The sequence below is a fragment of the Protopterus annectens genome, chromosome 12.part0 (genome assembly GCF_019279795.1).
Source record: "Protopterus annectens isolate FY-2018-M chromosome 12.part0, PAN1.0, whole genome shotgun sequence".
NCBI classification, from domain to species: domain Eukaryota; kingdom Metazoa; phylum Chordata; order Ceratodontiformes; family Protopteridae; genus Protopterus; species Protopterus annectens.
The window spans coordinates 1180245630-1180262412 of record NC_056746.1 but is presented as its reverse complement, the minus strand read 5'-3'; the positions used below and the strand labels follow the sequence as shown (position 1 = coordinate 1180262412).

At 40.1% G+C, this 16783-nt stretch overlaps 1 protein-coding gene across 1 annotated transcript in view; it reads left to right on the top strand.

The window, feature by feature from the left end:
• Positions 1–16783, top strand: part of SRC (SRC proto-oncogene, non-receptor tyrosine kinase) — a gene marked incomplete in the record, with an annotated part of 1446557 nt that overhangs the window by 275078 nt on the left and 1154696 nt on the right.

The following is a 16783-nucleotide window of genomic DNA, read 5'->3' as shown; positions in this document are numbered from 1 at the left end:
CCTTTAATTGTTACCACTGCACTAATAATGTCATAATATCTGTTTCTGCCTAACACATTAGTCTGATTTTGGCAAAAAAGTCTGCCTTTTAAGTTTGACAAAAGTACATGTTCTTTAGAAGATAAATTAGGTCAAGCATAGCTGAGCAACATGGCACACTGATGCAGTTTAAGTTGTTGCCTCACAGTGCTTTGTTCTTCAGTCTGGTTTTCAGCAGGGGAGGGGGGGTTCTGTGGGGAGTATGCATGCCTTCCTTCATTGTGTGTGCATGGATTTTCCCTTGCTGCCCCAGTTTTCTCCCACATCTCAAAAGACATATGTCGTTGAATTAGTGTCTCACCAAATTGCTCATAGCTGTGTGCGTCTGCATGTCTGTGTGTGCGTGCACCCTGTAATGAGTGGGTGCTCTTTTCAGAATTAGTTCCTCTACCTTTTTTCCATTGAGTCTCAGGATTGACCCCCCCCCCCATTCATGCATTAATTATGTGATTACTTGCTTAATGCAAAGAAAAGCTGTTGGAATGCAGTAATTTATCCATTTCATTCATAACTATTTTTTTCAAACACACATAGCTGAAACAGTAATATTAGGCACAAGTACTGAATTTGATTTAAATGGGAACATTTTATGTTTGTGACAGTGTAAAGCATGTAATCCATATCTTTGGAAAGACATGTTATAATCCATATTTTCAGTATTTGTGTTGACTTTACTGGAAAAATGCAGTCTTAGATTCCTGAAGCTCTTTTTTTTCTTTTTTTACATTCTATAAATAATGCAAAATTATTCCACTTTGGAACTGGAATAAGTCTATGCTTTACCAAAAAACTTGCAAGCTTACATTACAAAATGCATTTTGTAGGGATGATAACATTCAGCATTTCTCTCTGTAAAAATGCTGCAGTCTTTCAGTGTTTTTCTACCACTTGGCATTCACTGACTGTGTCTTTCTTTCCTTTCACAGCTTCTTCTAATCAAGACATTATTTATTTCAAGTAATAGGTAAATAATTGCTACTTCCAGAACAAAAGGATTACTTCTCCATCGTACTTTGGTCAAAAGCTTACAAACCTAACAATAGATTGGGAGACTGCCAAAGAGGGATGAAGCCCTAGCTGTGGCCCAGATGACTTGTGCTTGACCAGTGACCTGAGTACTCCTTTGGAGCCAGGAGGGAGTGGTGGGAATAAGAGTGGATGCTGGCTTGCTCACCTTGGGTGGAGGGAGATGGTCTGACTCCAGTGCTGGTGCCATTTGGGGTAGCTGGTCACATCGTATATTACAGTGGGTCGGGAATGTGCATTTGTGTAGCAGCAACCTTCCTGCTTGTGTGCAGAAGCATGCATGTGCATAGGAGAATAGGATAACAGGGCACAAAGTTTCGTGTGTGTGTACTTCAGCCATCGAGGAAAGGTTAGGGACTCCAAAAATGTTTTTCCTGAAGATGTGGGCAACTAGTTGTTGGCTCAACCCTAGACTATAGGGTGAGATGCCCTTTGGAAGGAGGAGACCCCCCCCCATGTGTTTATTTATTTATTGATATTTGATTACCGGGAAAGTCCGACTGGGTAGATGCCCATTTTCAGCAGAGGCCTGGGGAGAAAAGCTCCAAATTATTACAAAACATTTAAAGAACAATAATTGTACAGTCTTCAAAAATAAAACAAAACCATATGCAGTTTAAATAAGTCTATCAACTTAGACAATGTAAAATCAGTGGTTAAGAATCAATATAAGGTATATGACAGCCATTTAATATTTAGAGAAATTTTAGACAGATTGTAGAGAAATTAAAAGCAAGTTAGTGTAATACAAATAGGAATTGCAATGTGAAGTGAGGGGAAAAAACAGGCTTATGGTATATTTAGAGAGAAAGTCAGGGAAGATCATTAGAAAGCAGTAAGGAAGGAAGTGAAGAAAGGAGAGTAAGGAGGTAGAGGGAATGAAAACCTACTTGTTCACATTTGGAGATGTAGGTTATCCTGGTTTTGAACAAGAACCGAGCCAGGAAGCTTTTCAGTGTTGTTTTGAAAGATGGGAGGGTGGGTATAGACCTGATGGGTACATGTAAGGCATTCCAGGCCTTAGCAACCTTGTACACGAGTATAGACAATGCCCAGCAGATTTGCTAGGTTTATAGACAGGAGTTTTTTGGTCATTGGATCGCAATGATCGACTGGGGACATAGTTGTGTTGAATTTTTTTAGTGCTGGACAGGCAGATAGACGCTGGATAATTTTATAGGAGGTAAGAAGCTGTGTATATGTTAGTTGATGTGACAGTTCTAACCAATTTGGGCTTTTTAGTGCTGTACAGTGATGGGTTCTGAAAGGGGTATGTGCTGCAAATTTAGCAACTCTGTTGTAGCATTGTTCAAGTTTGTTGGTTCAGGTTTCAACTTCTGTGAAGCCTGGAGGTTAGTGAGGATGGGAGCACACCATAAAGAAGTGTGGGGAGGAGATAAGTAGTGGAAAGTGTAGTTTTAGTTGCATCAGTGAGAAAGTTTTGGGCTCTGTAAAGCAAAAAAAAAAAAAAAAAAACAGGTGAGCTAAAGCAGCCAACCATGATGTGTTATACTAATCCCCAGGGGGATGGGAGAAGGAAATGGTTCTGTATGATTGAGGAAAATGCACAAAAGAAACAAAATTTCACAAGAAATTATTCTGTTTCTTGGCAGCAAGGTCATGTAAGTCAGGCATGTATTTTTTTAATCCATAGTACTAGCAAGTAACAACATTTTTATTTTGCTCTGCTTTCGAGTTGAAACAGCAGATTTTATAACATGTAATTTAATTAACAATTCTGAAAATATACCATTACTGTTCAGAATGCACTTTCCCATAATTTTAAACTGAAAGTCAATAGGACCATTCTCCAGTGGGGAACAGTGTACATTTATTCGGAATGGGTTCCTGTCACCCTGTAAGGCCATTTAATCTAGATGCACCCAGTTCACTGTTTTAAACCAGGCAACCACAACAATGAAATCACTCCACCAGGTAACAATAGAATTCATAGTGATAGAATAGGTAAAAGGGGGGGGGGGGTTGCTATAGTGTATAAATCTCACCTCATCCTTGAGAAAGTAGACATAACGCCAGACCTCGATAAAGTTGAACTCACTCTAACAAAACTAAAACTTAATGATAGTAAACACATCAACATCATAGGATGCTATATCCCTCCAGGCAACAATATCCCCATTACAGAAAAACTCCTAGAATGGATATCTAACTACCTCCCCCAGGAAAGCATAGTACTGGGAGACCTTAATACTAACTGGCAAAACTTTTCCAGTCATAACCCACTTTCCCATTTTAATCTACATGGCCTAACCCAACTCATCACTTCCCCAACAAGAACAGATAAGAGAACCAAGCATCAATCCACTCTAGATTGATTACTCGTATCCCACCCATCACTGATATCCCTAGCAGGGTGTCTACCAGACACCCTGAGTGACCACCAAGCCACATTCTTACTCAGATCAATATCACCACAACTGACCCAAATATATATATATGCCTAATTAGAAATAAAAAACACTTCAACCATTCCAGCTTTATAAACGACCTAAAAATGTGCAACTGGACCCACCTAAAAAACTTACCTCCTGATGAAGCTGTACTATATTTCAATACTACCTTCTTAAACACCCTTAACCATCGCATCCCCTCCAGAACAACAAGAATTAAAACTAAATATGCCTCCTGTTTAACACCAGACACACAATCCCTCCTCAAAAAAAAGAAACGAGGCCTGGACCAACTAACCTCAGCAGTAAATCCCAATTGGACAAATACACGTTGAACTACGTAACAAAGCAAAAAAAAACTCACCAAAACAGACAAAACCTCTTACTACCAAATGTTACAGGATAAGCAGAGGAACAGCCCACAAAAATTTTGGGCAGCAATTAACTCTATTCTGCAACCAGGTAAAACAACTACCCCAACCCCAAAAATAAATAACCAAGAAGACATCCCCACTCAATTTAATAAATACTTTACAGAAACTATCCAGACCCTTGCAAACAACCAACCCTATGACAACATCTCCATCCCTGCAAATCCACCCTCAACTAACAATTGCCCCAAGTTCAGCTTCCATCCAGAACCAACCAAAATCCATTGAAAAACTACTCCGCAAGCTCAAACCAACGTCTCTAGCCGCAGATAAATTACCCGCTGAATACCTCCACCTAGCTGCAGAAGCGATATCATATCCTGTCTCCATCCTAACTAACAGATGCATCTCAGAGTGTATAGTACCCAAGCTATGGAAAATATTACATATCATCCCTCTACATAAAGGGGGAACCTCCCTGGAACTCAATAACTACCGCCCTATAACCATATTACCTCCTTTATCTAAAATTTTAGAGAGGGTAATACACAAGCAACTAATGAAATATTTCCTTGAAAATAATCTAATAGCAACACAACAACATGGCTTCAGACCCTTTCCATAGCACCACCACCGCACTAACAGAATTCACCAACATTGTCAATACTCACAGAAACAATGGACTCCTTGTATCTGCCACCTTCCTTGACTTGTCCAAAGCATTCGATATGGTTAACCACAATAAACTCCTTCTTTCACTAGCAACTCTAAACCTTACCATCCCTGCCATCTCGTGGATCAAAAACTACGTAGAAGGAAGGAAACGAGCTGTTATGTGGCAAAACCAACTCTCCCCCTCCCTATCAGTCTCCCTAGGAGTACCCCAAGGCTCCATCCTGGGGCCACTTCTTTTTACCCTCTAACACAAGAATGCTTTTCCCTAGCAGAAACTTGGATTACAAACCAAAGGCTCATTCTGAACCAAAGTAAAACAAAGCTAGTACTCTTTAGCTCCCACAGAGCCACACCTCCCACTGATTCTTTCTTCATCTCCTCCTTTAATAAGACCATAATCACACCCACAAATCCTACCAAACTTTTAGGGGTTGAAATAGATAATCACCTTAGATTTGACCTACATATTTCTATAACCATAAAAAAGTACATACAAAAACTTGGCCTACTGCATCGTAATAAAAATTTCCTCACTGACCACTCCAAAACTATAATAACGAGGACTCCCCTACTATCCATCCTACTTTATGCCTCCCCTGTGCTTACAAATCTCTGCAAATGTGACCTAAACAAACTTGATAGTTATAATAAGATAGCCAAGTTCGCTACAACCTCTCCTATCAGAACACATCACTGTGAATGCCTAAAAAAACTCAGTTGGCTAGAGCTACCGCTACTATTTCAACTCATTCAACTATCACTAGCCCACAAAATAATACATAATACCCCAGCCCTACAAAATCTTTTGCAACCCTATACAACTGCCAGGCCCTTGAGGTCTAGCACACAAAACCTCCTCAAAGTAACCAAATATAACAATGAAGCTGGTAAGTCTATCTACAGCCACTGTATAGCAAAAACCTGGAACTCCCTTCCTGCCCACATAACTGACAACAAATCCCCGTCACATTTCAAGAAACTTGTTAAAACTCACTTTTTGAATAATCAACTGTGCTCATGTATCCCCCCCTGGCTAATGTCTCATTACAACACTTCACCTAACTTAAGTAACTCTGCTAAGCCAACCAATCATAGCACTGTACCCAGAAAAAGAATATACCCAAACTCCATTCACTGCACTGAATGTCAGGACTCACTTAATACTCCAAAATTCCTTGTAAAACACTTCTTTATTCAATAATACGAACCCATTAAAAGTTGAAGCGCTTTCATCTACATCAAAGTAGACTTCATCAGAACACTTACATTAATTGGATACTGGGTTTTATATGTGCAACCAAAAAATCCTACAATCTACTAACGTACATCAATTAAACAATTAAATATTTAAAGTGCTCAGTGCTAGAATGTTTTCCTTCCCATTTCAACACATTGTCACCAGTTGTTGTGACTTTCGGCTTTTCCTGGTTAGGGGTCGCCACAGCAGAACTCCGGTCCGCTAATGATTGGCAGTAGATTTTTACGTGATGTCACAAGTAATGTTCATAATTCATCTTATGCAAATCATACAATATTATATGCTTTAAAACCATACTACACTTTAAAACATGATTGAATGCAGTTGAAAAAATAAATAAATTCTCCTTATAAATAATAGTACAGAACAATTAAAAACTTGTTAAAACTGTTTAAAAAAATTAAGTTTAACCAGTCATGGGTTATCTGTAAAGGATTTAAAATACCATACTACTACAATGAGTGTATTCTCTCTTTTATGTTGTGTACATTTAATATGTATTCTCTAATACCGGCATTAATGGAAATGCTCTCGTTTAACCCAGGGTAGACAGATGCATTTAACAAAATCTGTCATCTGGTTTCTGTTTCCCCTAATCTCTTATGTATGTTACCTCCCCTGGGGTTGATCACAATGTGCTCTTAATATTCCAAATTTAAAAGTGCCACAACTTGGACTCATGACAAGGTGCCTCTACAATGCATTTTTCAAATCCTTCTTCCTAATGCAATAACAATGGTTATACATTGTATTCCTTAAGCACCTCTCCGTCTTGCCCACATAATAACAAGGGCATTTGTGCACTTAGCTAAATATATGACGTGTTGAGTACGAGAATTGCCATTCCTAAATCTAACCTCCGTTTTGTTTGTCTTCCAAGATGATAGACTGTATTCTTGCATAATCTCACTGCACTGGTTACATTGCCCACATTTTCGGGTACCTCCTTCCTTTCTTTTATCATTTCCTATAAGTATTTTACTTTATTTATAGTACTCTACCCACTTAGGACTGTTAATCTACTGCTCATCCCATCTTTCCAGGAGTTAGGGAAAACTACCCCAACAATGTTGTGCTTTCCATAAGCAACTAAAACCAGGAGAAGACGTATTGTAAATCAGTTTGTTATTCTTCTCATCTAAAACCAGGCAAAGACATATAGTAAATCAGTTTGTTATCCTTTTCAACTACAGCAGGCATCATCTGCTCTCTTGGAGCCTTATTCTACATCTCTCTGCTTTTACTCTGATAGTAAATCTATCACAGGAATCCTAAATTTAGGAATATCTTCTAAAATGTAATATTATATTGTAGACAACGAATGTATCCTATGTGTTAGTTAATATGCATGTCAAAGTCTCTTCTATGGAAACTGTATGTCAAAAGTCTGTCCTTAAAACTATGTTTTGTAAAAAAAAAATTGTTCTCTTGGAGCTTTTCTCCCCGGGCCTCCACTGAAAATGGACTTGTAATCCAGTTGGACTCTCCCAGTCAACAAATGTAAAATAAAATTAAATAAATAAACCTTGCAGTTTTCCTTATACCTTATTGTTGTTTAACACTCGCGCACTCATGGCGGAGAGCTATGCACGCTCTAAGCATACTGTGCCACCACGCCTGCATTTCATAAATAAATAAATTATTCATTGTTTCTCCTCCAACTCCAAAGTGCTGTCTGTATGTGGATGGATAGTTTTTTTTTTTTTTTATCTCCTAATGACCCTCCCCGCCATATTACTTGAACTTCAAATCAGGAATATTGTTTACTTACCAAGAGTATGGCAAAGTTGTGGAATTTTTTGGGGGTGAAGGATAATTCCAAGAGAACTGCTTTAGGTGGCAATTAGTTCCCGAAGGGCTACCTTCCACAAAGTAACTAAATTAGTATGCATCTTTCTAAAATGTAGAGAAGCACTTTCCATTAAGTTATTTTTGGTACTGTATAAATTTCTTAAACCTTTCTGAAGCTTAGTTCTTTAAGGGGGATGGTGGTTGGTATACTGTTTAAGGTGTTTACCTTACAGACATAAAGTACAGGGTTTGATTCTCACCTTTGAAAGGGAAATTGGTTAAGCTTAAAATGACCCAGAAGTGTAGCTAGCATAGTACTTGCCTATGTATTTATTTCTTTTTAAATTCAGGGGAGTGCCTTTTGTGTGGAGTCTGCATGTCCTCCCCGCGGTTGGGTGGGCGTTCGAAAGACATGCGTAAATGGGCGTGCCTTCGTTGAAGGTTGAATATCAAGCTGACACCTCGGCGTTCGTGAAAATCTACTGCCAGTCATTAGTGGACCGGAGTTCCGCTGTGGTGACCCCTAACCAGGAAAAGCCGAAAGACAACAACAACAACTGTTAGCAGTTTTATAGGCTAATTTAATTCTCTCTTTAAACTTTGAGTATCCCCAGATCTCCTTCAGAGATGGAATCCAATAATGTGATATTCACTTTCTTTGACAGAAATGACAAAACGTTCCCATTCAACTCCATGAAGTTAGCGATTTAAAATGAGAAGTTTTTCATAGTCCCCAATGTACATTAAAATGCAGATCTGTAAAAACTTCTGTGGAAAAGGAGCAGACACCTTTCTCTTCTCTCCAAGCAGTGCTTCTTGAGAATAAGGAATAAAAAACCAACAGAGAATGCAAAACTGAAAATGACACCAGTATATAGAGCGAGAGCAGCATTCTGTTTTAGTGTCTCAAATTATGATTAAAATTGTTTTATTTTATACACAAGGTAGTACCTGAAATGCCTTTTAGTGCTTCAGACAAACAAATCCTTCAAGGAGGTGTAACAAAAATCAAATGCAGTCCTATTTAAGTACTCTTTATAACAGTGTGATTTGTTAAAGTATCATATTCAGTTTTAAAGAGCTAGATACAGTTACACATATGACATACTTGAACTCCATGTGTACAAAATACAAGAACATTTTGAATAAAAATGCTACAAGTCTTGGAATGTCGGCATTTGTTATATTTGACTTTGTACCTGACTGATAGGGCCACATTCTGTTGCTGGTTTGGGCCTGACTGATAGGGCCCCGTTCTGTTGCTGGTTTGTATCTATTATAGGGAAATAAGGTTTATTTTAATAATCTGAAAGTCATTACTGAGTGTTTACTTGCATTATATGCAGCAATCATTTTATATTATAGGCCACCAGTTATCATTTTATTCCTTAATATCTTTCTAGATTGGGTAATATTTTGTCCTTGTCTTACTATTTTTCATCGTTTTATCTATTTAATAGATTTCTAAGCTGCGATGCTTCATCCGCTTTGCCTGTTTTTGTGATGATTAATTTTGCATGTGAAATACCTTATCCTCTCTCACCTGAGTTATAAATTTAGTCTGCCTTCTTTGTCACCCAAATTCATGTGAGCTGTACTTTTCCTTTAGGAAGGTACAATATTTAACTCAGAATTCTATCTTCAAGATATTCAAGTGGTCCTCTTTATTTCATGAACTCAACATTTCTTTGAACATTCCTCCTACATTGGTTCCTTCCTATAGTTTTATATCTCCATTTCTGTTTTGCTTTCTCACTAGTGTCTATTAAGCTGGTGTGAGTCAGTGTGCCTCACTTAAGATGTGCACAAAAAACGTGTCTTCTCTGTTCAAAGTTGGCTCATAAGACAGTATAATTTCAGCTGACCAGAGTAATGCATTGAATGTAGAGAATGAGAGAGACAGAGAAGGTTGAATGATGTGGGGATAGTGAATCATGAAGTGAAACAGATTAGCAAGGAGGAAGTAAGGACAGCTATGAAAAGGATGAAGAATGGAAAGGCTGTTGGCCCAGATGACATACCAATGGAAGCATGGAGGTGCTTAGGAGAAATGGCAATGGAGTTTTTAACCAGATTGTTTAATGAAATCTTGGAAAATCAGAGGATCCCTGAGCAGTGGAGAAAGTGTTTGGTACCTATCTTTAAGAATAAGGATGTTGTGCAGAGCTGTAGTAACTACAGAGGGATAAAACTGATCAGTCACAGCTTGAAGTTATGGAAAAGAGTAGTGGAAGGTAGGTTAAGAAGGGAGAGGATTAGCAGTAGGGTTTCATGCTGGGAAAGAGCACTACAGATGCAATGTTTGCTCTGAGAGTGATGGAGAAATATAGAGAAGATCAGAAAGAGTTGCATTGTATCTTTGTGGACTTGTAGAAAGCATATGATAGGGTGCATAGAGAGGAGTTGTGGTATTGTATGAAGAAATCGGGAGTGGCAGAGAGGTATGTAAGAGTGGTACAGGATATATACATGGGTAGTGTGACAGTGGTGAGATCTGCAGTGTGACATATGCGTTCAAGGTGGAGGTGGGATTACATCAAGGATCAGCTCTGAGCCCTTTCTTATTTGCAGTGGTGATGGACAGGTTGACAGACGAGATCAGACAGGAGGCCCCCCATGGACTATGATGTTTGCAGATGATATTGTGATCTGTAGTGAGAATAGGGACCAGGTTGAGGAGACCCTGGAGAGGTGGAGATATGCTCTAGCGAGGAGAGGAATGAAGGTCAGCAGGACTAAGACAGAGAATATATGTGTGTGAATGAGAGGGAGGATAGAGGAATGGTGAGGATGCAGGGAGTAGAGATGGCGAAGGTGAATGAGTTTAAATACTTGGGATCAACAGTTCAGAGTAATGGTGAGTGTGGAAGAGAGGTGAAGACGAGAGTACAGGCAGGTTGGAATGAGTGGAGAAGGGCGTCAGGAGTGATTTGTGACAGACTGGTACCGGTAAGTGTGAAAGGGAAGGTGTACAAGAGGGTAGTGAGACCAGCTATGTTGTATGGGTTGGAGACAGTGGCATTGACAAAGGCAGGAGTCAGAGCTGGAAGTGGCAGAGTTAAAGATGTTGAGATTTGCACTAGGTGTGACAAGGAAGGACAGGATTAGGAATTGGTATATTAGAGGGTCAGCTCAGGTTGGACGGTTTGGAGACAGTCAGAGAGGCGAGATTGCGTTGGTTTGGACATGTGCTGAGGAGGGATGCTGGGTATATTGGGAAAAGGATGCTAAGGATGGAGCTGCCAGGTAACAGGAAAAGAGGGAGGCCTAAGATAAGGTTTATGGATGTGGTGAGAGAGGACATGCAGGTGGCTGGTGTGATGGAGCAAGATGCAGAGGACAGGAAGAAATGGAAATGGATGATCTGCTGCGGCGACCTCCTAACGGGAACAGACAAAAGAGAAGAAGAGTAATGCATTGTCCTCTGAAATAAGTTTGGCCTAGGTTGTCCTAGTAGGTTAGAGACCCTTCTCTGTGGAATGAAAACATGCATGGATGATGGTTTGCTTTTATAAATGAGCATTATTGATGGATGTAGCCATTCCTACAGCTTAATTGTCATCGGTACTTACTTTACACACTCATTAGTGGACCGGAGTTCTGCTGTAGCGACCCCTAACCGGGAAAAGCCGAAAGACACACACATACACACACACTTACCTTATACTCTACGATTTTGGCATTTCTTTGAGTTTATGCTACGTTGGCAGGATTGCCCTGCAAGGCTACTTTTTCTTGCCTTTCTGACTTTAAGAATGTGTACTTTCTTCGTATGGGACGTGTTCCCTCTTCTTGAGCATTTCTTTAGTTCTGAACAGCCAGACTCCTTGTGTTTAGTTTGTGAGAGCATGTGTGCATATAAATGGGTTTGGTCACAAAATGATCATATATAAACTTACATCTATTTTGTCTATTGGGGGAGGGGGGGTCAGCAAGTCTGCCCCAACTCCACATCTTCTCTTTAAAGGTAGTTTTCAGTTCTTGTCTGATGCATGCGTTTTGTTAAGGAGTTGGTCTCTAAACTGAAGTGAGAGCTAGGTCTTCCATACCACTAAGACACCTTTTACAATGGTAAAAAAATTATGGCAAATGTCACAACTTGCTAGAGAGGTGCATTATAGTGGTGGGAATTTCCACGTATTTGAATACATCTATTTGTTTAGATAACTACTCAGCAAATGCAACCATTGTCCTTATCTCGGAATGTATTTCTCTACAGTGTGATCCAAGCACTGTCACATGTAAAGAAAATATGGCTTAGCTGTTTGACATTTCAATACTGTTCAGCATTATGCATCCGTATTGTGTTGGGTTTGCATGAAATCTGACAGTTTGAGCATTTGTTATCCTATCTCTTAGTGCCTACAGCCCATAATTAAGATTTTTTGGTCCAGAAAAGCTGACATAGCAAGGTGCTGTAGCTCTTTCTTTCCCATTGAGGGCAGAAAGCTGTCATGTTTCAGGGATGCAGTCTTACTAATATCACTATGTCAGAAATAGATTACTCTGCATAACAAGCCAAGTGTTTTGTTACTGTTTAATGGACATATTGGGCCAAGAGAAGACACTTGACACCTTTGGCAGATGCCGTGAATGTTCAGGAAGTGAGACATTGTAGCTAAAACAATCGTAGGAGCAGTTTAGTTATGCGGTGTAGTGAAGCTATTTTATAAATTACAGCAACTCTCTCCAGAAGCTCTGATAAGGCAGTAGTTCTTGCAAACCTCAACTGTCCAGATTTTTGCCTCATATTTTTGATCTGTTCCTCATAAAAATTGTGTTTTTCTGGCAAATCATTCAAAACTGAAATCACTAAATAATTATGTAAATTTGATTTTCAGACTTTCTTTCCATCAGAAAATGCATTCTAATAGAAACACTGTTATTCTAACAGCTTTCTATGTTTATAAGAGCACTAGTTAAAATCTGTCCCTATTTATGGGCCTTTGTCCCTGCATTATTTTTTGTCTTTGTCCAGACTTCTTGAAACTAAGAGTTTGAGGTATGTGTTCATTTAATTCCATTACAACTAAACAGAAACGACAGTCTGAACACTGAAGTAAACAAAATGGCACAGTCAGGTTATGGGAGAAGCAAGCATACCTCTCAACTGTCTAGATTTTTTGCAGGATGTCCAGATTTTTTTGGCTCGTATTTTTGGTCTGTTCCTCAAATTTGTGGTTTTCTGGCATATCCCTTTGATCCGAGGATTGAAGTCACTAAATAATGACATGTGTTTGAAGTTTCAGACTTCAAATCCTTCAGAAAATATATGTTAAAAGAAACTGTTACCTTAGCAAGTTTTAAGAGCAATATTTAAAATAGGTTCCTATTTTTGGGCCTTTGTCCCCTCGTTTTTGTCAGACTTTGTCCAGATTTCTTGCATTAAGAGGTTGAGAGGTATGCAAGTCTTAGCTGAAAGAGGGGACAAAGGCCCAAAAATGGGAACCTATTTTAAATGTTGCTCTTAAATTATGCCAATGTGGTAACTCCTTTCAGGCCAGGGTAGGGTAGATCAAAGCATGGTACTATGATGACTTAGCAGTGGCTGCTTAGGGTTTCTTTGGTCCACTGGCAGAGTCACCAGCGTGGTTGCCGAAGATCCTGATTTCAAGTCCCAGTCAAAAGGCCTGCATTTTCTGTTTAATATTCCATAATTTAAATAATGACTTCACAGGGGGTTTAAGTTTTTTAAGTGTGTAAATTCACCTTAAAACAACATGCTAGTGATTTCTAGTTGGAATGAAAATGAATTTGCTTAAAGATGAAGTACAAGTAATAATAAAACATGGATTTCTCCATAAAAGTATCCAAATACATCTGATATGCAGGCATGCTTTTTGAAAACCAAAGTTTAAAATAATTCAGTTTAAAAAAATTCAAAACTCCAACCAGATGTTGAAGCTCTATAAAAATGTCCTGCTGTTGTGTTGCAGTTATTACATGGCAGCAGGATGTACGACCCCTTTTTTGCCTGTGCTGCCTGCCAATCCTCAGCCTGGTCTCATCCAGTTGACTCTTTTTTTTCCTTCATCACTGAGAGTGAAAGTCTGTTATTTAGGCAGCCAGTGGCTCAGGTTTTTCTTTCGCAATATTAAAAAAAAAAAAAACCTACATCCTTGCACATGATTTTGGCAAAGCAAGAGAAAGGTGTGTTTAATAAGTGAGCTATATATCTGTACTGGGCATTCTGTAATTTCTGCAAGGGGCATTGTCAGCAAGCAGCTCTGCCCACCAGTCTCAAAACATGGAAGGTAGTTGTCCAAGTCCCCAGTGAAGAAATCTCAGCAACAGGAGGATATTATAGAGCTTCAACATTTGGTTGAAGTTTGAATTTTTTTTTTAAACTGAATTATTTTAAAACCTTGGTTTTCAACAAGGTTGTCTGCATGCAAAAAGATGCATATGGATAGTCTTATGGAGAAACACATGATCTGATGTCAGTCTTCACATAATCCGAGCCTGTGAACCAACTCTGCCATTATTTCAGCTCACACCTTCCTAAAACTCTTGAGGTAAGCTCTGGCTACAGTGCTCCTTGCCAAATTACCTCCGATCCCATTTGTTGCTTTGTAGTACCAGATGTGTTCTCTCCCGTCTCAAGAGCGTTAATGATTTCTTCAAACTGTAAGTCAGTTTTTTTCCATCCTATCTCTAATTTTTATCTTAAATTTATATCTTTACTAACTGCTCCTATTCTAGAGAGTGGTACTTTCTCCTCTTTTATCTTTGGGTAACCCTTCATACCATTGTGGGTAGTTCCCTTCTCCTTTTCCTTTCTTTGATTAAAAAAAAATCTTTCCTTATAGTTCTACAGTCCATGTGTCTGTGTGTTTGGTTGCCTTGGCTTTTACAGTATGACCGACAAAACCTCTAAGGGCACCTCTGGCTTCAAGAAGTGCCAAAATGTGAGAGAAAGATGGCTAACTAAGATGGACACACTGTGTGTCTGTGTGTGTCTGTGTGTGTGTGTCCCATCTACAGGAAGATTGTGTGAGCTGTCATGGGTTTAGCTCCAGGACACTGATAGACCGTAATAACAAATTGATCTTAAAAGACCTTCTTAAATCTGACTTTGAAGAGGCCCTGTCTGATCCTAAGACCGAAGCCGGTTCCTTCTCTTTGTCATCATCTTCAAAACCTAAAAAGCAGAGTCGCTTGGTTTCGACAAGTTCTTCGGAACGGCATCCTGAAATGGTTAAAATCCTCCACTGTGCTGGCAGCCTCATCGGCACCAGTAGGCCAAGATATTCACTTCTCACTGCTGTCAGCACTGACCTCTTCAACATTATCCTCAGCACCAGTATTGGTGCAGACAGCACTCCCTTTGGTACCAACTGACCACTCAGTACCAAAGAACCCTCTGACAATAGTTTTATCCTGTACAGCTTACTCTTCCTTGGTTGATCCCTTTGCAAACTGTGCTCCCAGTCCTTTTTGGAAAGACTGCCACCATGGTCTCCATCAAACTCCTCTATTTGGTCCACAAAGAGCTTATTGGAGTCAGATCATACGCGACTGGTGGACCAGCTCCTTACAGCGAGGGGATTACCTCCTTCCATGGTTCCTAGCCTTGTTAGCTCAAGAACCTTACTTTCTCCCACACCCCTGCCTATTCCTCCTCCGACTCCAGCTGAGGTTTCAGAGCCCATGGTGCCAACTTTTCCAGCTTTGACTGTTTCGGTGCTGGCCAGAGCTCATTCTGACACTAATAATTACCTTGAGTTCTTCCATTTCCTTGGAACAGGAGACCTCCTGGAGTCTGTTCTTTGTTGTCGGTTCTGGGGGGCAGGGTTTGACTTTGATACTTTTGGAGCCTTCCATGCCCCTTGGTGCCTTGGCATATGTAAGCTCAACCCTGGCTTCTATATCGGGGTTAGCCTCCTCTGTGTGGGATGGGACCACAGTTCTGAAGGAGTCTATTTCAGTTCTGGGCACCCATCCTTGTATGAGGGGATCTACCTTCCAGGCTATGGAGAGGGCCTTGTCCATTGCAGGCAAACAGTCTGTGCCTTCCTTGTCAGACTAAATGTAATTTCTGTCACCTCAACCAGATCTTCCTCCCGTCTCTACCCTGGGACAGAGGGCACAAAAGTCTCAGGACCAAACCACTCTGGTTATGTCGTCTTCAGAAATCTCTTCATAGAAACCCACTGAAGAGGTACCTTTGAAGAAAAGGTGCAAAAGGAACCACTTGGATTCCCTTGAAGAGTCCTTCACAGAAGATACTGGTTTCGATGAAGGGGAAGGTTCCCCTTAGTCACCCCCTGAAGATGTTTCCTTTGGGGAAATCCTAGAAATCCTTTAAACAGAGGGTTGGCTGGACTACACTTCAGCCTTCCTCACAGGAATTGGTATACCTAGAGGCTTTTCATGCCCAGCTCTGTAACTCTTGGATCTCTCTGCTCACTGACAATCTTAAGTTGATTGCTTAGCAGGCTTGGAAGATACCGGACTCTATCGAGCCGATCCTTAAGAGACCTGATCGCATTTATCTGAAGTTGTTGATGATCTTCCATTCCTCACTGATGGGTACGGTTCCGAACCCTCTGAACCGAGTCGGCCAAATACCAAGTTACTGTACACCAAACTCTCGAGCCACGCTACTACCCACAATGCCCTTCATCCCATACCTCAGATTTCGTTTGCCGCACAGCCATATAGCAGCGTTTTCACAGAGCTGTCCAGCTAAGTAGTTTTGACTTGTATAAAGTGTGTATTTCTCCAATAAATTTTCTACTACTGTCTTTCTCATAGTCTAGCTCTACCCACAGGTATTCCTTGTTTTACCATTGTTGGTATTTTCTTGCCTTTCCTTACTTTTTACCACCCTCGTGGTAATTCTTCATACCATTGCTGGTAGTCCTGCTTTTCTCTCCCTCTCTCCTTTTGTGCTAGTATGCCAGAGAAAAAAGGGCACTTCTGGTTTTAAACACTGCACATCGTGCAGTGGTAAATTACCGAACAGTGACTTGCATTTTAAATGCGTTTATTGTTTGGACATTTCGCACCTTTCTGCAACTCCCCCATGTGATATTTGTGCGAGTTTTAGTCAACGGACATTGAATGAACGGCGCAACAAATTGATTCAGAAAGGATTGCTTTCCTCTCCTTTCTCAGAGGCTATTTCTGTGGCTGTCTCAGCCCCTCCAGTCAAGGACAAGAAGTGTCCCCACTCAGACCCCACTTCACCGGCCGGTGACAGGGGCAAG